At 39.8% G+C, this 22461-nt stretch overlaps 1 protein-coding gene across 4 annotated transcripts in view; it reads right to left on the reverse strand.

Moving 5' to 3' along the window:
- Positions 1–22461, reverse strand: part of FAM3C (FAM3 metabolism regulating signaling molecule C) — a 379854-nt gene that overhangs the window by 164778 nt on the left and 192615 nt on the right. For 3 of the 4 annotated variants that reach the window (XM_079932257.1, XM_079932259.1, XM_079932260.1), the window contains one exon: positions 1844–1952. The exons of the other annotated variant lie outside the window; for it this stretch is intronic. The gene's annotated coding sequence lies outside the window, so the exon portion shown is untranslated. The remainder of the gene's footprint in view (positions 1–1843; positions 1953–22461) is intronic. 4 annotated transcript variants of the gene reach the window in all.

Consider the following 22461-nt stretch of genomic DNA (forward strand, 5'->3'; position numbering starts at 1 on the left):
TGGTTCAAGGCTTGCCAGTGTATTATCATTATGTTTGTTGTCTACAGCCTCTTCTGCTTTTTCTCAGCTTCCACCTTCTTCAGATATAAAAATACTTAAGCATGTATCTTTTTGAATTAGAGTTTTGAATTAGAGAAGAAAATTCTATTTTGAAAAGATACGTGCACTCCAATGTTCATAGCAGCACTATTTACAATAGCCAAGACATGGAAGCAATGTCAGTGCCCATCAACAAATAAATGGATAAAGAAGATGATATATATATATATATATATCTCACAATGAAATGTTAGCCATAAAAAAGAATGAAATATTGCCATTTGCAGCAACATGGACGAACCTAGAGATTATCAAACTAAGTGAAGTAAGTCAGACAGAGAAAGACAAATATTATATGATCTCACTTACATGTGGAATCTAAAAAATAATACAAATGAACTTATTTACAAAACAGAAAGAGACTCACAGACATAGAAAACAAACTTAAGTTACCAAAAGGGAAAGGGGGGAGGGATAAATTAGGAGTTTTAGATTAACAGATACACACTACTATACATAAAGTAGATAAACAACAAGGATTTACTGTATAGCGTAAGGAACTATATTCAATAACTGGTAATAACCTATAATGGAAAAGAGCCTGAAAAAAGGAAATATATATACATATATATCTATATACACATATATATCCGAATCACTTTGCTGTACACCTGAAACTAACACAATATTGTAAATCCACTACACTTCAATAAAAAAATTCTTAAGGACTTCCCTGGTGGCGCAGTAGTTAAGAATCTGCCTGCCAATGCAGGGGACACGGGTTTGATCCCTGGTCTGGGAAGATCCTGCATGCTGCAGAGCAACTGGGCCCATGAGCTACAACTGCTGAGCCTGTGCTCTAGAGCCCATGAGCTACAACTACTGAGCCTGCACATCACAACTAATGAGCCCACATGCCGCAACTACTGAAGCCTGCACGCTCTAGGGCCCATGTGCCACAACTACTGAGCCTGCATGCTGCAACTACTGAAGCCCACACACCTAGAGACTGTGCTCCACAACAAGAGAAGCCACCGCAATGAGAAGCCCGTACACCACAATGAAGAGTAGTCCCCGCTCACTGCAACTAGAGAAAGCCCATGCGTGGCAGCAAAGACCCAATGCAGCCAAAAAACAAAAACAAAAAAAAATACTTAAGTATGTTTTCCCAAGGCTAAGCAGGGTGGTGTTGTTGTTGTTTTTCATTTGATATTTGTGTATTTATCAGAGGAATTTTTAAATAAAAACTGTGCCTAGCACAACCTTAGGGAAACCATGTTCTGTTCAATCTTGGAAAAACTTATCTACTCCTTTTATAGTTAATGTTTCTTGTAGGTACTTTTATTACTCCATATTAAGAGGGTAAAAGGGGGATTAGAGAAGTTAAGTAATACACAACCAGTAAGAAGCAGATCTAAGGGCTTCCCTGGTGGCGCAGTGGTTGAGCATCTGCCTGCTAATGCAGGGGACATGGGTTTGAGCCCTGTTCCGGGAAGAGCCCACATGCCGCAGAGCAACTAGGCCCGTGAGCCACAACTACTGAGCCTGCGCGTCTGGAGCCTGTGCACCGCGATGAAGAGTGGCCCCCGCTTGCCACAACTAGAGAAAGCCCTCGCACAGAAACGAAGACCCAACACAGCAAAAATAAATAAATTAATTAATAAAAAACCTCCTACCCCCAACATCTTCTTTAAAAAAAAAAAAAAAAAGAAGCAGATCTAAGATTTGAACTTTGGCAGCTGTGTGATTTCTAAGTATGAGATTTTTTTCCATTCATATGGTGTCTGGCGGAAGACATACTTACCAGAGGAAGCAACCTGAAAAATATGGAACTGCAGAGGGATTCCCAGGCTCTCCAGATATTTCTTCATGCCTGGAGCTTAGGATGTGTATAGAAACACGGGATGGGGAACCTGAAAGAAAGGATTAGAGGGGAAATGTGAATATGGACGGCCTCATAATTGGTTCTTTAGGCAAAGAGCCGTCATTGAGAGTCTTTCAAAATAAGTAACACACTCAGATATGAATTTTCAGAAAAATTTTCTCCCCTGAACTCTCTAGTAGTTCAATGGAGGATCATTTCAAAGATATAAACTGAATAGAAGAATTTTTCAATGATACAAGGGATGATGAACATAAACTAAGCCATTAGCAGTGGATACAGAGAACTTGGGGAAATTTGAGAGATGTTGAGTGAAAATGCATGAGACTTGGTGCTGACTGACTCTGGTGGAAGTGGGATGAGGAAAAGGGAGAAACCAAGGATGTCTCCAAAGTTTTCTGCTTGGGTAGCTTGGGGGTTGGGTGGTTGGATGGTGTGATGGTGATTTCCTTGACTGGGAATATAGAGAAGGGGCAGGTGTAGGAGAAGAAACATGAGGTTGAAATGTCTTGTATGTATTGTAGGTGCCTGTGGGACAGGAGGTGGAAATCTCCAGGAGGCATTTGGATATATGACTCTGAATCTCAGTGAAGTCTATCTTAGAGATGTAGATGTGCACCTGGACTCCACCAGAGACCAACGAAATCAGGTTCTGGGGATGGCCCCATGTGTTTCCCATCGCATCAGTCTGACACTGGACAATTTTGGAGATATACTAAGGAATATCGAACTAAGAAGAGGTAGCATACAGCAATACTTTTTTACAATGGAGAGGGAAGGTTAATGACTTGAGGCTATACAAGAACTAATCAAATTATAATATTTTCAGGATAAAATAAAATATTTGTCTTACTGTTTCTCTACTAAGAACTCTTTTTACATATGGTTTGTTATTGTAGCACTTTTTACAAAGAAACTACACTTGCACAGTTCCAAACTGTACATACTGTATGAAGCTTCTCCTCTCAATGAGTTTCTTATTTCTACGTGGAATTTCATATCTTGCAGTGTCCTGTAAGTAAAGATTAAATTCCACCCTTTTCTTCAAAAAAAAAAATTTCAGGATACAATAAAATATTCTATCATAATTCAGTATTTAATTTTGTCCATGTTTCTTTTCTCTTATATCCTACTAGAGAAGCATGTTCAAGTGATTAATACTTATTTTTGGAATATTTTGCTAGAGGCAATGTGACCTCCCAAAGAAAATAACCTCCTTTATTCTATAGCAAGTATTCAAATCTCCAATACAAGCAGTCCCTACTATTGGCAGAGTTGAAAAATGATGTGATTGGTGTCAAGAGATTTGGCTCTGCTACTCCTTGTTTTGGTCGGATTACTTGACTGCTTTGGAGTTCAATCTGATAAATGTATTGAGTAGCTACTATGTACATGGCACTTTCCCAGCAGTGTAGGGAATCCTGAGATATATGCAATTCTAGCAACTTCTTCTCGACATGTAAATAACTTGGGCACAATCATATGACAAACATAGTTGGATAAATTAAAAAAAAAAATGAAGTTGCCGAGTGTTATACAATTTCAAAGAAGAGAGAAAAACTACTCTATGGGTGAGATCAGGAGAAAAAGATGGCAAGGGAAGGGAACATTTCTTAAGTACATACTATGTACTACATTTCTTTCTGAATAATATGCTAGAATTTTAGAACATTCCACCTTCAAATGGCCTAACTGCAAGCTTCCCTCCCTACTCCACTCCTGTGAATAACGTCCTCTAATCAAACCACCCTCCTTACCAAGAGGACCAGGTGCCCTTCCTACTTGTCTCTGAGAAGGGATTTCAGTTCCCTGCCAGCTCACAGAAGTACTCAAACAAGCCAATCACATCTTCCCATCAGAACCAAGGGGCACCTCACTGTCTTGATGCCACAGAGCCTGCCTCCTGCAGCCCCTGCTGGTTCACTCTTTTCCTGAATGCAACCCTGGCCCTGCGTGGCCTGTGATGTTCTGCTCCCCCAGGCTACGATATAATAAACTGCTGTTGACCTCATCTGTCCGGTGCTGGGTGTCTTACATTCAACCACCCATCACCCTTGGGTGGGAGTCCCTGCCTCACCAGCAGGGTGATTAGGAGGTAATTAAAAAGACCATCAGGGCTTCCCTTGTGGTGCAGTGGTTAAGAATCCGCCTGCCAATGCAGGGGACACGGGCTCGAGCCCTGGTCCAGGAAGATCCCACATGACTCAGAGCAACTAAGCCCATGTAAGCCCACGCACCTAGAGCCCATGCTCTGCAACAAGAGAAGCCACCGCAATGAGAAGCCCGCGCACTGCAATGAAGAGTAGACCCCGCTCGCCACAACTAGAGAAAGCCCGCATGCAGCAACGAGGACCCAACACAGCCAAAAAAATAAATTAAAAAAAAAAGACCATCAGTAATTAAAAATAATAGATACTCTGACATAAACTTGATAGTTGGCAATTGCTTAAAAATTCTTTAGGATTTCCCTAATTAAAAAATAAAACCAAACACAAACAAAAAACAAAGGATGAACTCTTTACATATGCAAGAAATTCCATAACCTTGGTCTGCGCCTACGTTTCCAATATTATTTTCCACAACTGAAGTCTACTCCCCATCCATTCTAAACCATTTACAGTTGACCCTTGAACAATGTGGGGATTAGGTGTGAGCTGTGAGCTGTGGAAAATCCACATATAACTTTTTGTTTGTTTGCGGTACGCGGGCCTCTCACCGTTGTGGCCTCTCCCGTTGTGGAGCACAGGCTCCGGACACGCAGGCTCAGCGGCCACGGCTCACGGGCCCAGCCGCTCCGTGGCATGTGGGATCCTCCCGGACCGGGGCACGAACCCATGTCCCCTGCGTCGGCAGGCGGACTCTCAACCACTGCGCCACTAGGGAATCCCCCACATATAACTTTTGACTCCCCCAAAACTTAACTACTAACGGCCTCCTGTTGACTGGAAGCCTTACTGATAACATGAACAGTCTATTAACACATATTTTGTATCTATATGTATTATACACTGTATTCTTACAATAAAGTAACCGAGAGAGAAGAAAATATTAAGAAAGTCATAAGGAAGAGAAAATACATTTACGATACTGAACTGCGTTTATCAATACTGTACGTTTATGCCATCTATTTACAAGATGAATTGTCTGTCAGTACCTATGCCGATATTGTCATATATGATACAAAACGCTGTAGATGTTATATGTATTACTAACACTAGACATCAAAAATGAAAAATGTGAAAAAGAAATTCATATTTCTTTGCAGGTATAACAATTCATGCATTGATAACGAAAAAGCAGCAGTATGATTCCTTTATGGTAGCCTAGTATAATCGATATGATTGCCTCAGGGTAGCCTAGCCTATACACTAACAAATGAATTTTTATAAAATTTTCATGGCATACAGTATTGCAGCCATATTGATAATACAGTATTGGCAGCATTGTTACATTTTTTTTAAAAACCAGTTACCTGTGATGATAGGCTGATACACAGTTTCTCCAAATACGAGTGAGGCATACTGTGTGGTAATGTAATTCTTTGAAAATAAAATTACAAAACAGTAAGAAAACTAACACGTTATTAATTTTATATGAAATATCAGTCACTTAGGCCTATGTAAAAATAGACCAGTATCTACAGATATTTATTGTATTCATGACATATTTTTTGCTTATTTTTTTTTGATATTTCCAGGCTACAAGGTTCATCTGTGAGGTTTTTCAAACTGTCTCAGATCTCCAAAAACTTTTTCCAATATATTCATTGAAAAAAACTCACATGTAAGTGGACCTGTGCAGTTCAAACATGTGTTGTTCAAGGGTCAACTGTGGGCTTCCCTGGTGGCACAGTGGTTAAGAATTCACCTGCCAATGCAGGGGACACGGGTTTGATCCCTGGTCCAGGAAAATCCCACATGCCGCGGAGCAACTGGGCCCCTGCACCACAACTGCTGAGCCTGCGCTCTAGGACCCGCGAGCCACAACTATTGAAGCCCGCGCACGCACCTAGAGCCTGTGCTCTGCAACAAGAGAAGCCACTGCAATGAGAGGCCTGTGCACACAATGAAGAGTAGTCCCCGCTCGCTGAAACTAGAGAAAGGTTGCGTGCAGCAATGAAGACCCAACACAGCCAAAAATAAATAAATAAAATAAATTTTTTAAAAAAAAGATCAATTGTACATTGCTTTTTTAACTCTCTATGTTTTGATATGTATGTATGTGTTTACTCTTTGCTGTTTCCTCTGTCTGGTAAATGTTTCATCTCTTGTTCAACTCCTAAAAAAACCAACTCCACGGGCTTCCCTGGTGGCGCAGTGGTTGAGAGTCCGCCTGCTGATGCAGGGGACATGGGTTCGTGCCCTGGTCTGGGAAGATCCCACATGCCGCAGAGCGGCTAGGCCCATGAGCCACGGCTGCTGAGCCTGCGCGTCCGGAGCCTGTGCTCCGTGACGGGAGAGTCCACAACAGTGAGAGGCCCGCGTAACGCAAAAAAAACCCCCAAAACAAACAAAAAACACAACTCCACATGTCTTCCACAGTGAGACTCTCCTATATACACCCTCTGAGAAGCTATGTTTACATACCATTAAAACACATATTACTCTATAACACAATTATTTCTTTATATGCTTTTCTATTTTCTTAGCTATAACCAGCTTGAGGACAGGGTTGGTCATTCTCTCATTAATGTTTATGCTTCTTGGAACCTACATAGTGGCTATCATCCGATGATATTAGTGTTCCAAAATTCTAGCACCATGAATGCTGTTGAATGACTGAATAGATCATTGTGTAATTGTGCCCAGCCAACATGCATTTATAGCTACAAAACCCACTGTGCAAGGAAATAACTCCATTTCTGCCTCTCTTTCTCCCCTTAACCCTTCTAATGATCTGGGTAATGGGAGGCTTAAGTGTCATCCAGGTGAGGGAATCTCAGACCTTCAACCATCCTATGGCATGTGATGGTCACCACCGAGTTGGAACTGACCCTGGTCTTTGGGCATTGGCCTTTATACCTGACATGTCGAGACAATTGCAGTCCCTATGAAGCTTCCCTCATATGACTATGTGAATAACTCTGCATTCTCTTCATCCCCCAGTTAGATGCCTTTGAGTCTGTGATTTGCCTTTTGCATCTTCTGTGCTCTTTTAGGAGCCAAGAAATCTCTGTCCTCCCTGCTCAACCCTAGGTTATGCAGACTCTGTGAGCCTTTCCTTGGGCACCACACTCATCATCCCTAGAGACTGCTATTCTGACACCATGCTTTCACTCTTACCCTGGAAAACAAAACACACTTTTTCTCTGCTTCAGGATTGCCTAAATCTATCTGGAGTCTGAGGAGTCTCTCCACCATTCTGGTCATTCACTTTAAAGTCCCAGTCAATTCCATCTCTATAGGTAAGGATTTCCTAGAGGAAAGATGATACTGTTCCCACTAAATACGATGTGATCTCTTCTTCTGAACTTAAAAAAAAATTATCTGGCCATCTAGTTGTCATTTATCACATACAGCTATGAAATATTGGCATATATATTTCCAACTGCATCATATATTATATATTTGTTTTAGCTTTTCAACCACAGCCTAAGTTTTCCCCTCCCCATTTCAGAAAGATTCTTTTAAATAAGTGAAAACAGCCAAATAAATGCTATTATTCCTTAAAAAATTGAATGTACTCTGATTATGATATATTAACCTGCCACTGTAAGTTTAATATAGTAGCTGTTTAATAAATGGTTTCTTGGCTAGTGAAAACAGCAAACTTTACACCAAATTGTAATTTTATTGTAAGTCAAACTCTACTAGAGCAAGGAGAATTTCCAAAATACCAAAAATTGCTCTTCAGCCCTAGCTATGGCTCACTAATTTCAAACAATACTTACTGTAATAGCATTCTGGTATGACAATAGAATTAAAACAATCCCTTAGAGTTCACACTAATTAAGCTTGCAGATGGTTTTAAATCTTTCAATGTGTTTCTTGTTAAAATCTAAGCACAATGGGGAAATGGATTAGATAGTGCATGTCAGTTAGCTCAGCTCCATTGAAAGATGAGTGTAATAACAATTTATACATGCTATTCATCCATGGGCTCACTCAAGTCTAGGAAAATGGTCTCATGTTTTGTACAGCAAGATCAAACTCAAAGATTTAATCCAACCAATTCAATATTTGATAAGCAATAAAAAGTGACACGTGTTTGTCTAAAGAAAGACCTAAATGCCTGGGCAAACAGATATGCTTCCAGAAATATAAAGGTTTTTTTCTTTTGTTCAGATTGTGCCAGTTAGGATTTCATCTCCGTAACTGTGAACATTTTATTATCATGTCTCAACAGGAGTGCTCTGGTTGAGAAGGCACTTTCATTCTAAGTTTCTTGGCCCCCACGGGCTCTAAGTTTCTTATTCTTACTTTCAATCCAGAACTGATTTTTTCCCCCTCTTTTAAAATGTTTGATAAAATTTCACTGTGGCCAATTTTGAGTTTTTGGAGCATAAAAATGAAAGTGTTTTTTTCATCAGATAGGCAACTTTTCAGGTGCTCTGGGGATAGTTAAGAATTGATTTTGAAAAGTCAAACATTCTTCAGAATATAATTATTGAAGAGAAACGATTTTATCAGAAGTAAAACCAGTGAAATAAATGAGTGGTAGATTGAGAGTTGGAAGGTGTATAGAATCTGGAACCTGAAAAATTAGCTTTGTTGTAGTTTAATCAGTCATTACTCTTCTTTCGTGTGTAGGGAAGGATTAGCAATAGATGGCTCTGTGGCTGTCCCATTACCCCGCTTCTAATGTGTGCTTTTCTACATCTTCAATATCGGAGAGACTTGGGCTCCAAGCCCTTCCTTTGTGCAAACTTTCATGTCAGAAAGGACACCGAAATAGAGTAGAGAGGTGGTAAGAATATTCTTCAAGACTCAGTGTCCCCTCCCCTTCTGTATCTCTCAGAAAGGCATGAGTACATGGCATTGTCCAGAGGAGATTTGTCACTGCCTCATGTCACAGCTATATCTCAGTTAGGTGTCCTACCTTTCCTCCTCTAATTCTCTTCTTGCCCTGAGATTCCAACAACTGAGATTATCCAAAGGACTAACTGTTATTTCTCTTAACCATTTTATTAAGGTATGAGTGACATGCTGCACGTGTACAACGCAACTTGATGAGTTTGGAGATAAGTATATATCTTTGAAACCATCAACACAATCAATGCCATCAACATCTCTATCACCTCCAAACATTTCCTCCCCCCCCTTTACTATTATTATCATTTTTCAGTGATATGAAAACTTAACATAAGATCTGCCTTCTTAGCAAATTTCTAAGTATACAGTTCAATATTATTAACTGTAGTCTCTATGCTATACAATGGACTAGGACTTACTCATCTTGCATGACCAAAATTTGTACCCTTTGACTAATACCTTCCAGTTTCCTCCTTCCCCTAGTTTCTGGCAACCATCATTCCACTCTCTGCCTTGATGAGTTTGGCCAGTTTAGATTCCTCATGTAAGTGGTATCGTAAAGAATTTGTCTTTCTTTGTCTGGCTTATGTCACTTAGCGTAATGCCCTCTAGGTTTATCCATGTTGTTGCAAATGGCAGGATTTCCTTCTTTTTAAAGGATAAATTATATCCCATTGTAGGCCTATACCACGTCTTTATCCATTTATCTGTAGATAGACATTTAGGTTGCTTCCATGTCTTGGTTATTGTGAGTAATGCTGTAAAGAACATGGGAGTGCAGATATCTCTTCACGATCCTGATCTCAATTCCTCTGGCAATATACCCAGAAGTGGGATTGCTGGATCTTACGGTTGTTCTGTTTTTAAGCTTCTGAGGAACCTCCATACTGTTTGCCATAACGCCTGCACCAATTCTTATTCCCATCAGAGTGTACAAGGGTTCTTTTTTCTCCACAGCCTTGCCAACACTTGTTAGCTTTTGTGGCTTTTGATGATAGACATTCTAACAAGTGTGAAGTAGTATCTCAATGTGGTATTGATTTGCATTTCCCTGATGATTAGTGATGTCGAGCACCTTTTCATATACCTACTGGCCATTTGTATCTCTTCTTTAGAGAAATGTCTATTCAAGTCTTTTGCCCATTTTCTAATCAGGTTATTTGTTTCATTGCTATTGAGTTGTAGGAGCAGCAACTGTTATTTAAAGTTACACATAACATAATAACAATGTTTTTGGTAGAAACAGTCCATAAGTTTTCTGGTGTCAGGGAGCAGAGCTAGGGAAGCAAGGTTGCCTGAGTGAGCACACATGTACTGCATGGACACTACCGGAATGACTGAATATAAACCAAGTAGTAAAAATGGCTCACTGGATATTGGTGAGACTGTACAACAGCTCCGGAGTACTGGAGAGAAGACTGTCAGTGTTCCATCTAGATCCCCTGAGCTCCTTTTTCTTGTTCTGGGTGTCAGTCTCTAGTTTCTGTGTGCTGTGCTTCTAACTGCTTGCCCCTGTGACCTCCTTCAGAGACTGCCCCTGGGCTACTTTGCACAGACAGCTACAGGTGTCCAGTGCAGCCAGTAGCTGATGACTATGGTGTGGGAGCATGAAAGCCCAACTCTCTTGCCTCAAGGCAGGACAAATGCTGAGGCATCATTTATGCTCCAGAGCTCCGCACAGGATCAGGCAGGAACTGGGACTTTGCCTGAAGTCTACTAGAGCTTGGCTTCTTTGGCTACCTTGCTCTGCTTCCCTCCCTCCCTAATTGGTTTCTCTGGGGAGTACATCCTCAATAAATCATTTGTTCAGGAAGCCTTATCTCAGGGGCTGCTTCTAGGAAATCCAACCTAGGACAAGTATTAGGACTGTCATAATTATAGTAGCCATGATAGTTAATATTCAGCTTAGTCTATGCCAGACATTATTGTAAGCATTATATATATTGTATATAATACACTCATTTGTCTTCACACCACTATGAATAGGTACTAATCAGCAGAGCAACTGACTTTGCACAAGAGTTTAAAAGCTATAAAGCCTACAAACTATTATGTATAATATAAGCTGTAGCATATCCTTGTAAGGTTATATTGTAAGACACAGGGAATAAAACCAATATTTTATAATAACTACAAATGGAGTATAACCTTTAAAAATTGTATCACTATATTATATACCTGTAACATATAATATTATATATCAACTGTATGTCAATAAAAAATAATAAAAAAGAGATGTAAAGCCTGCTCAAGTGTCATCCCTGGAATCTCCTTCTAAATGTACTACTGACCTTTCTTTTTTCCTCCCCACTTCCTCTCCTTAGTTTTATCTGGGCCCCATGATTTATATTTACAAAGCTTTAGGGTTCCTGCCTCAGGGAAGATTGGAGAAGGGGACTCTTCACATAACACCTGCTCCAATTGCATGCAGATGAGAGAGAAAGAAGAGATCCAGGGCTGTGGCCACCAAGATATTAGTGGTCATGGAAATATTGGTTAGCTCTTCTGCAGGAATAAATACAGTAATTTTAGGTGGGGATATTAAATGCATATTAAAATGCTTCATTCTTTAGAATTTTGGAGACATCAGGTACTTTAATGTCAATTTTTTCCCATTCTTCTCTTCACATGGACTTTACTTAAAGAAAACCATAGCTTTATCATGTGTAAACCAGCAATTTATAAAGTCTTGTGTGGTTAGAAAGTCCACCATTCTTGAGATTCTATGATCTGTTTTCCATAAATTAAGCCAAATTTTAAAATCATGCCCAGCAGACTACTGAATACATTTAGCCAAACCCTCCATGTCTTGTTATATTTCTTTTTGTCTCACTTTATTTGGAAATGGAGAATGGTCTGCCATCATGGTCAGGATAACAACCTTTCATACACCAGAAAATGATTATCGTGTTGCTTTCTGTTGAGCTGGCAAAACAATTCCCTTCATTGTGTAGTTCTTTGCTTTCCAACCATCTAATTATTTTGCTACCTCCAGATTCCTTTCTAAGTACTTTTTCTTCTTAAGTGTACACCCCAGAACAATCTATTAAGCGCATTAAGTGATCAAAGTCTGTGAGTATCTGATTGCGCTATTGAATACCATGGTAAGTTTACTTTACAGTTCTTTCTGGAGTGTTGTATTGATGCCTGTGTTTCCAATGTCTGTCTACCGAACAAATGAAAGAATGAATGAATAAACGCAAGAGCAGTATACTATGGATATGTTTTGTTACAAACCACAAATATTTGTTCTGCCTTTTATTTTTTTAAATTTTTTTTGCAGTACGCGGGCCTCTCACTGTTGCGGCCTCTCCCGTGGCGGAGCACAGGCTCCGGACGCGCAGTCTCAGCGTCCATGGCTCACGGGCCCAGCCGCTCCGCGGCATGTAGGATCTTTCCGGACCAGGGCACGAACCCACGTCCCCTGCATCGACCCGCTTTGAGCCATGGCCACTGAGCCTGCGCGTCCGGAGCCTGTGCTCCGCAACGGGAGAGGCCACAACAGTGAGAGGCCCGCGTACTGCAAAAAAAATTAAAAAAAAAAAAAAAAAAAGCGGCATAGATAAATCTGTCCTTGGAGTTAAGATCTGGTATCATGGAAGGAGAAGCAACCCAGCACATGCAAAAAGCATTTAAGACGTGGGTCCAAATCCTGGATCTACTATGTTCAGCTATAGGGTCTTAGGCAAATTGCTTAACTCTCTCAATGATTCAGTTCCCTCATCAGCAAAATGGGGAATTTTGATAGATACTTTGAAGGTTGTTTTGAAGGTTGGAGATGATGCATAATAACTAGGCAGTCAGTAGCCCTTAAACAAATGGTTATTAATGTCATAGAGGCCATGAGTTTTAAGGAGAACCCTGGAGAGTCTTGGCAAAAGGGCTTTGGCTTTCATGAGAGCAAAGTTTGTTCTGATGCTGTCCCATTGTTTGGCAAGTCCTTGCCTTAGAAAGAATTTACTGATTCATGGGAGACAGTGTGTGGTATAATGAAAGGAGTACCCAATTTGGAATCAGGAGACCCTCCCCTCCTGCAAATTATCTCTGTATTTCTGAGCTGATCGCTTAACCTCTGTGGGCTACAATGTCCTCATCTACAAAAAAGATGCTGTCGGAATGGAGACTCCTAAGGTCCCTTCTAAAATTCTGTGAATCTGAGATTCTTTTTTTAAAGAATTCATGGGAAACTAGGGGGAGGGTAGTGAAAGCAGCTGAGATAGTGGTATGTATGAACAGCCTCCGAGGTATAGGCTCAGGACAATCTGAGGGAGAGAGAGGGAGAGAGAGAGAGGGAGAGAGAGAAACTATAGTTAAAACTAAATTCAGAAAGAAAAGCAAAACCATTGGTCTTTTAATGTATTCTGGAAATTTGGGTTCTTGCAGGATATTTTACAGAGCTCACTGGTGTTAAAATCCTTGATGCATGTAAATTACAAGTTCCTAAGATTACTTTTAATGGAGCTAATAGCCCCAAATCTTTGAACCAGATGGCATCAGGTTGAAAGAAGGAAGAAAAGATATTATGAGTGTAAGAGGGATTCAATCGGTTGGGGTCAAGATGATTAATGACAACATTCTTTCCCCTTTTGTACTTATGACCTCTACATTTGATGCATTTATTTTTCAGAAGAGAGACTATTTTCATTATGATTCTGAGACATGTGCAAAGAAATGCTTCCAGCTGAGATAAACTTACCAGAGCCCCTGTTGGGAGACAGAGCATTAAGATACATACTGTGCTTTCACCTCTGCAGAACTTAGAAAGTAGAAAGAAATGACTGATTTCAGCTCAGTCCATGGCTGCATATGTTGCCTGCCAGAGGAGCTGCTACTCCTCCATGAAAAGGGATCCACTTTTCATTTTTTTACCTTAAATAGTAATATACATAATACTTGTAATGCATCCAACCTTAACATTATGGCTATGAGTGCAACTACCTCCTTTATTTTCTATTTTATAGCAAATTGCAGAGAATTAGATAACTGCTATGAAAGAAAGGTACATTGGTGTAACAGCTATTGCAAATATTTTGTTCAATTTTTATTATTAAAATACATTTTTTATTGATGATCACTGGGAAAACCCAGAAATCATAAACAAGAAAATAAAAACCACCTATAATATAACCTTCCTGAAATCACTATTGATAATATTTTATGTCTATCCTTTTAGTCTTTGTTATGCACATATATGTGGTCTCCCTGATTGGAATCATATGCATATTATTTGACTTTAAGAAAAATAAGACATTATCACGAGAAATTTTCATGACCATGACATTAAATGTTCTTTGGGAATATAGTGGTAGGAATGAGGTAAGGGTAAAGGGGACAAAGAGAAAAAAACAGAAGTGGTGAGAGATGAATGGGGAAGGCTCCTTGGGGCTGGTTGATAAAGTAGCAAGGGTCTTGTCTGTCATGCTACAGCAGGGGAGGGTGTGGTCAGGTACTATGTGATACGGGCAGGAAGACAGTGACCCCACCTCTCTAAAACAGAGTGAGTTGGACAGTTCAGCAGGTCAGCCTAGGTTACCCGGGATTCATTCATTCTTCCTAGAGGGAGTATAGTGGAGTAAACAAGCATGGACTTCGGACTCAGACATTCAGGGTTTAATTCTGCCTCCTGAGTGTATCTGATAGGCCTGCGGTCCCCAACCTTTTTGGCACCAGGGACCGGTTTCATGGAGGACAATTTTTCCATGGACCAGCGTTGGGGGGGGGAGTGGTTTCGGGATGATTCAAGTGCATTACATTTATTGTGCACTTTATTTCTATTATTATTACATTGTAATATATAATTATATAACTCACCACAATGCAGAATCAGTGGGAGCCCTGAGCTTGTTTTCCTGCAACTAGATGGGCCCATCTGGGAATGATGGGACCGCTTAGCTCCATCTCAGATCATCAGGCTTTAGATTCTCATAAGGAGCGCACAACCTAGATCCCTCGCATGCGCAGTTCACAGCAGGGTTTGTGCTCCTATGAGAAGCTAATGCCGCCATTGATCTGATCTGACAAGAGGCGGAGCTCAGATGGTAACGCCAGCGATGGGGAGCAGCTGTAAATACAGGTGAAGCTTCGCTCGCTCGCCCACCGCTCACCTCCTGCTGTGTGGCCCGGTTCCTAACAGGCAACAGACCGGGGACTGGGGACCCCTGTAATAGGCTACAAGTTATTTAATACCTCTAGACCTTAGTTTCCCCCTCTGAAGAAGGAAGATAATCATACATACCTTATACTGAAGGTTAAATAAGATAATGCATATAAGGCATGCGATTTTGTTCGGGTATGTATTAGGTGCTCATTTATAATTGTACTGTTATTACTTTGAAAGTTAGGTTGTAGAGAAAAGATTGTTTTCCCAATGAGAAGTTCAATCATGTTAGTGGGTCTGTCAAGGATTCTATTTCTTAGGAGTGAAGACATCTTATTTGCCTATTCATACCTTATACAGAATTGTTCAAGAAATTGGGGTTGCTGTTTTTCAATCAGCTTTAGCTGTGAAAAATCAGCTTTACCAGTGAAATATAAAGTGATGAGTATAAAGACTTAGCTTAGAGGGGAAACTATGGGTTTCGTGAAGCCAATGTCCCTCGCATCCCTTGTTGATCTTTCCCCAAGATGATAGTTCCTCTATACGTCCATCCCCTCCAGCATTCTCTTGGCCCATTCTTCTTGCTCTTCCTCCCTGCCTCCTGACCTTGGAGCTCCATCACTAACACACTTCTCCAATCTCATCCTTATCTTTTACTTTTATCCCCTAACTCCTGCAAAAGTACAGATTGCCTGGGCTGGCCTTTGGCAAGCTTCATGATCTGGTAAAATTGGGATAGCAATAGTATTTATAATATCTATAATATATTATAAAATATGTATATATTATATGCTGTATAAGTAATATATAATATTATACATATTCACATATGTAATATAGAGTTGCAATGAAGATTCAGTGGATTAAGACATTATCAAGCACTTATAACAATAATCAATAGACTATAAGCACTTATATACTAGTTATAATTATTATTTTCTGTAAAAATAGGAATAACAATAATTATCCAGCATTCTCACTGCACAACCTTCCCACAGTCCAACTTCTCACAAGCACACACAGTCCTTTACTATGCAGGAGTATATTTCTGTGTAAAATGACAGTTACGTTCTTACTCTATTTAAGAAATGTATATTGATGACAGCCACATGTAAAAGAATGAAATTAGAGCATTTTGTAATACGATACACAAAAGTAAACTCAAAATGGATTAAATACCTAAATGTAAAACCAGATATTATAAAACTCCTAGAGGAAAACATAGGTAGAACACTCTTTGACATAATTCACAGCAATATTTTTTTGATCTATCTCCTAGAATAATGGAAATAAAAACAAAAATAAACAAATGGGACCTAATCTTTTGCATAGCAAAGGAAACCATAAACAAAACAAAAAGACACCCTGCAGAATGGGAGAAAATATTTGCAAACAATGAGACTGACAAGGGGTTAATCTCCAAAATATACAAACAGCTGATACAGCTCAATATCAAAAAAACCAAAAACCCAGTCAAAAAGTGGGCAGAAGATCTAAATAGACATTTCTCCAAAGAAGACAGACAGATGCCAAAAGGTACATGAAAAGATGTTCAACATTGCTAATTATTAGAGAAAAACAGATCAAAACTGCAATGAGGCATCACCTCACACCAGTCAGAACGGCCATCATCAAAAAATCTACAAACAATAAATGCTGGAGAGGGTGTGGAGAAAAGGGAACCCTCATACACTGTTGATGGGAATGTAAATTGGTACAGCCACTATGGAGTGTGGAGGTCCTTAAAATCTAAAAATAGAGCTACCATATGATTCAGCAATCCCACCCCTGGGCATACCTCTGGAGAAAACCATAATTCAAAAAGATACATGTATCCCAATGTTCACTACAGCTCTATTTACAATAGCCAGGACATGGAAGTAACCTCAGTGTCCATCAACAGATGAATGGATAAAGAAGATATGGTATATATACACAATGGAATATTCCTCAGCCATAAAAAAGAATGAAATGATGCCATTTACAGCATCATGGATGGACCTAGAGATTATCATACTAAGTGAAGTAAGCCAGACAGACAAAGACAAATATCATGTGATATTGCTTATATGTGGAATCTAAAAATAGAATACAAATGAACTTATTTACAAAACAGAAATAGACCCACAGAAATAGAAAACAAACTTATGGTTTCTAAAGGGGAAAGGTTGGGGAGGGATAAATTAGGAGTTTATAAAATATACCCACTACTATATATAAAACAGACAAACAACAAGAACCTATTGTATAGCATCAGAAACTATATTCAATATCTTATAATAACCTATAATGGAAGAGAATGTAAAAAAAGAATATACATATCTATATATATATGTATAACTGAATCACTTTGCTGTACATCTGAAACTAATATAATATTGTAAATCAAGTATATTTCAATAAAAATTTTTTAAAAAGATAAAGACAAAACAAAAAAATCAATAACTATTGCATGGCAACATTTGGATTAAATGAGGGGTACTACGTAAAAGCATTTAATCTAGAGCTGGGCACCAAGTAGCCTCAGTAACAATAGTTAATATCTGTGTTCTAGCTATAGTGAAATTGTTTTAGTCCCTCAAATGAAGGATGTTTCTCTCTTACCTTCAGACCTCTGCCTACTCTCTTCCCTCTGTCTGGAACACACTTACCAGTGGGTGACCCCTACTCGTGCTTACATATCACTTCTCTGGGAAGCCACTGTTTTCAACAGTGTAGGAGGTCTAGATGCCCCTGCCACCTCTCCCCGTCCTGCTCTCCAGTCACGGCCTTTATGATTTTTTATAATAATTGTTGATTTTATTGCCTTTCTTCCCCACTTGTCAGTAAGCTCTGTGAAAGAAGAAGCTGTGGTTCCTGATATATAATATACGTGAAACAGATAATAATTTAAAAATAATAAAATTCTTGAATAAGTGAGGAGTAGTCAGAAAGATAAGAGGAAAACTAGGATGAAGTAGCTCCGTGAAACTCAACTGACAAGTGTGTTTCAACAAGGGATTATTAAACAGAGTCAGATGCTACGAGAGGTCGCAGAAGCTAAGGACTGAAATGTGTTCATGGGGTTTGGCCATTGGGAAATCAATGGTGACCTAAGACAAAGTGATTTAATGACATGGGGGAGCTGGGAGCAGATTGCAGAGGGAGAAGGAAGAACAGGGAGATGAGAAATGGGAGTAGCAAGTGTAGATCCTTTCTTAAAGGCTTGACTTTCACCCCAAAAGAGTAAGAGGCACGAACCGGGGAACAGAGCACCTAGAAATGGTGTATGTGTGTGTGAGACGGTAACTCTGGGTGGTGTGCTTCTGTGTACATGTGTGTATGACAGTGTGTGTGAGCCTTTGTCTGTCTATCCGTATGCATGGCTATGTCTGTATGTATCTGTGTGTATATCTGGGCCTGTGTGTCTCTCTGGGAGTGTTGTATGGATGGGTGTGTGTGTGTTTGTGTGTGTGTGTGTTGAATAGAGAGAGTTTAAGGTGGAAGAGACTTGAACATATTCCCAAGTTGAGGAGAAAGAGTCAGTGGGAAAGAAGTGGTCTCAAAGAAAACCTGTTAACCCTCAGGACCTTATTGGAATTAAGATGATTCTGTTACTGAGTCTTATTGTCATCCACACACTTTGATTGTGTATCTCGTTCCCCTAATCACTGTCCTTATCTCCCCCTCTCCCTTCCAATTGGTATGGATCTGGGAAAACTAGGTTACATTTTGTTGTCAGGAAAAACATTTGAGTATCATAAAGGCAACAAATCATGGTCTCCATTTTTCCTTATAAAACCCTTTTTGTACTATTGTGTAGACAGAGGCCCAGAGAAAAATCACAAGCGATACATTTATTCACTGGAAGTATAAGCCTATTCTAGATACACTATACATAAATTTAGAATTGCTCAATTAAAAATGTATGGGATAATAATACTGAAGTCTCTGCTTGTTTTGAAACTTTTGATATTTGTTCATTTGAAAGGACGTTAGCGGGATTCAGCAGGGGATGTTGAATCCATATTACACAGAATACCAAGAACAAGTAAATGAGTCAGCCACTGTTTGCAATTTGTCCCTGTCTAAATTCCTCAGTGACATGGAGACTTAAACCAAAAGAGTTTATATTTTGTTAGAACACTGGAAAGGGGAAAACTGTAGAGCAGTGCTTTTTAGAAAAGACTTTTTGCTTTGAAAAATGTAATCACACACAGAAAAAGGAAAAATTTTAACCTTTTGTTTTCATTGCAAATCTTTTTTCAACAGAGCTATTAAAAATATTCAGGCTATAATTTTAAAAATTATTTGTAATTGAAGGAAAATATTTTTATAAGTATTCTTGAAAACTTTATATTTTTTTAGTTGTTTCATCTTTTATGACAGTTTCAGAAGTCACAGAGTGTCATTTCTGTCATACTTGATTAGATACAGCAGTCACAAAAGCCCACCCAGTTTCAGAAAGGGGCAGAGTTTGAAAACTTCATTTTGAATAAGGAAGACATACACATGTAAAATATTCAAAAGGTACAAAATGAAATAGGGTGAGAAGTAAGTCTTCTCTTCTGATCCCCAGTAACCAAGTTCCCACCGTGGAGGCAACCACCATTATTAGTCTCTTGTGGGTTCTTCTGGAGATATTCTTTGTATTTATACTTGTACATATTTATATGTTCCCCTCCATTAGTAGCAGACTATATACGTTGTCATCTGCTTTACTTTTTTCTGAGTGGTTCTTGAATTTGAAAGTATGAGAAAGATATTGGACATCCTTAGCCAGCAGACATGGGCCCGTAAGTTACTGGTGAGTCTTCCACCTCCCCTTCCCTTCCATGCACTACTAAGCATGGAAGCTTCTATTTTCCTTGGGCAGGAGAGAAGAGAGGAAGGAATTTGGGAGTGTTGGTGCCTGTGGCTGGTGGGAAGCTAAGGATGGGAGTTATTATTTTATAACCTTAGACTGGGTTATACGCTCAAGGTCAGAAAAGTGACATTCACAAAACTAATGGCACTATTTTTTTTAGGAGCGATTTAGAGGATTGATGGGACGTATGAGATGGCCAAAAGTTAATTTCTGGGAAAGAAGAGACATTTTAGAGTCCTGTGGACCAAATGTGGCACGCAATTGGAGAGAAGGCCATTGCCCCCACCTCCCTTTGGAAGCCAGCAATGATTTGACACTCATCAAACCTGCAGACAGAGAATGTGGAAAATTATAAGTCAGGGTAGGAAAGGAAGGAAAAAGCAGACACCATGCAGTTACAGACTGGCTTGTGGGTATGTGAGTGGCATCCTTTTGGTGAACTCCCTAAAATAACTTGGGAACACTTGGAGAGGCACAAATTACTAGTCATCAAACCAGTTGGAACTTTTACCATCATAATTTGGGCATAAAAATAGCCTGCAAATTATTTTATACTCCCAATCTGGTGAGGCCTGGAAAACTTGGGTTATATGTAAAAATGGAAAATACCAAATATACAACATAAGCAATACTTTGTAACAGGATGGTGGAATGGAAGTTTTGATTGCAAAACAACAGATACCTATTCTAAATGAAGCGCTGGATTGGCACTGAAGAGACTGAGAACTAGTAGATAATCCTTAACACTCCTCGTCCTTATCAGGAAAATAAAAGGGTAGAGAAGGAGATTGAAATACAACTTCTTAGGAGGATGTCTTTAGAGAGCTGTACTGACAGTCCACGCCCTCTGCAAGGGCAAGTTCTGAGGGATGCCTGCCCCTTTCCTTAAGCCAGATCTTTAACTAAACCACCAGGAGAGTCTGCTATGTGTCCCCAAAGTTGAAGGACACAGTGGACTTGTATCTGACTCTCCCCTGAGAAGTCTCCGGGGTGATAGATTGGCCAGGTATCTGTGACAGCCAAGCTGAAGGACCCACTGGCACTCCTGGAGCTTGCTGGGGCTGACAAGTGGTGAGTGTTTCCTGTGGGTGTGATGTGGACCATCGGTGAGAAAACTTGGCCTTGGAGGCATCCTAGATCCTTTCCAAAAGTGTTGCAGAGAGAAGTTGGAGGGAGGTAGTGCTAGATTGCTAAGGGCTAAGAAGAGCATTAAGTAACCAGGTAGCATAGAGCAGCCAGGCCCAGAGAACTTTTGTTCCCCTTAACTCTCCTCTTCTCTCCAGCTCCATCCCTGCAAGGGCCAGGGGGTCACCCTTGGACCAGTGAAGTGGGAGGAAGAATAGAAACTTTGGGTAAGAAGAGAGAAGAATCTGACCAGACCCCAGGGGTGGGGAGAGGCATCAATTTTTAACCACTTTCTGAATTTCAATTGCTATATGAAACTGAACATTTTAACTGAAGTAGGACTAATTAGTAACTAACAGTAACTGTAGTGACCAAATGTTTTCATTTTCATCCAGGGGCAGAGGGTGAACTAGCTCTACTAAAGGTAGAAGGCCAGCGCTCCACCATCTCATCCCATACAGTGTGCTCGTAACAGTTACCTGGAGATGTGGGGGGAAGAAAATAGAAGAAATTCTTGACTTCTGCAGCATTTTCTCTATTTCCCAGAGGTTCTTCAGTTTTTGCTTCATGCTGATGGATTTCTTTCTTGCAAGGGCACCAGCACTTTCCTGTCCCAGCTTCCAGATCATTTCTTTCCTGCTGCTTTTATTCTCTCAGGGTTTCTTTCATTATCTTGGGCCACCGCCCTCACCATTAGATCTGCTCTTCGCAGCTGAGGGGCTTGCTCTCTGCCCCTACCATGGCAGCAGTCCTCATTCCAGCATTTCCTTCCCCTTCAAAAAGTACAGACCCTTAAGAGGGAAGAGCCCAAGGATATGGCCCTCCAGCCCCTGTGCGCACCCGGGAGCTGGGGTCTCTGCGCTCTGCCAGTGATAAGTCACCTCATGATTCATTTGAGTTAACTGGTTACTTGTGAAAACAAATTCTCCTTAGTTAATTGCACTTAACAGCAATCACTGCGGATCCCTTGAACAATTTAAATCAGGCCATCAGTTTGGCAGATTTTAAGGCACCAGATTATGACCATGTGCATAGTTAAAAACAGCAGGCCACTGGCCCTAGAGGCAGAGAATCGAGCCTCAACATCTGTCTCCAAGTGTAATACATATTTGTGCAGGCTTGAGATGATTACTTTACCTCTCTATTAAATGAGATAATAGGCATAACATTTTTAGCAAATGCTAGTGTTAGATAAGCATTTGCTAAGTATTAACTATTATTATTATTGTAATCCTGGCTCATTAATCCCAAATGTATCTATCTCTTGTATTCCCAGGTCTTTACTTACTTCTCTTTTCTTTCTTTACACTAACAATGAAATATCAGAAAAGGAATGTAAAAAAATCCCTTTTAAAATTGAATCAAGACATATAAAATACTTAGGAATAAACCAGAGCAAGGAGGTGAAAGACTTATATGCTGAGAACTATAAAACATTAATAAAGGAAATTGAAGATGATTCAAAGAAATGGAAAGATAGCCCATGCCTTGGACTGGAAGA

The sequence above is a fragment of the Stenella coeruleoalba genome (assembly GCF_951394435.1).
Source record: "Stenella coeruleoalba genome assembly, chromosome: 9".
Taxonomy (NCBI): Eukaryota; Metazoa; Chordata; class Mammalia; order Artiodactyla; family Delphinidae; genus Stenella; species Stenella coeruleoalba.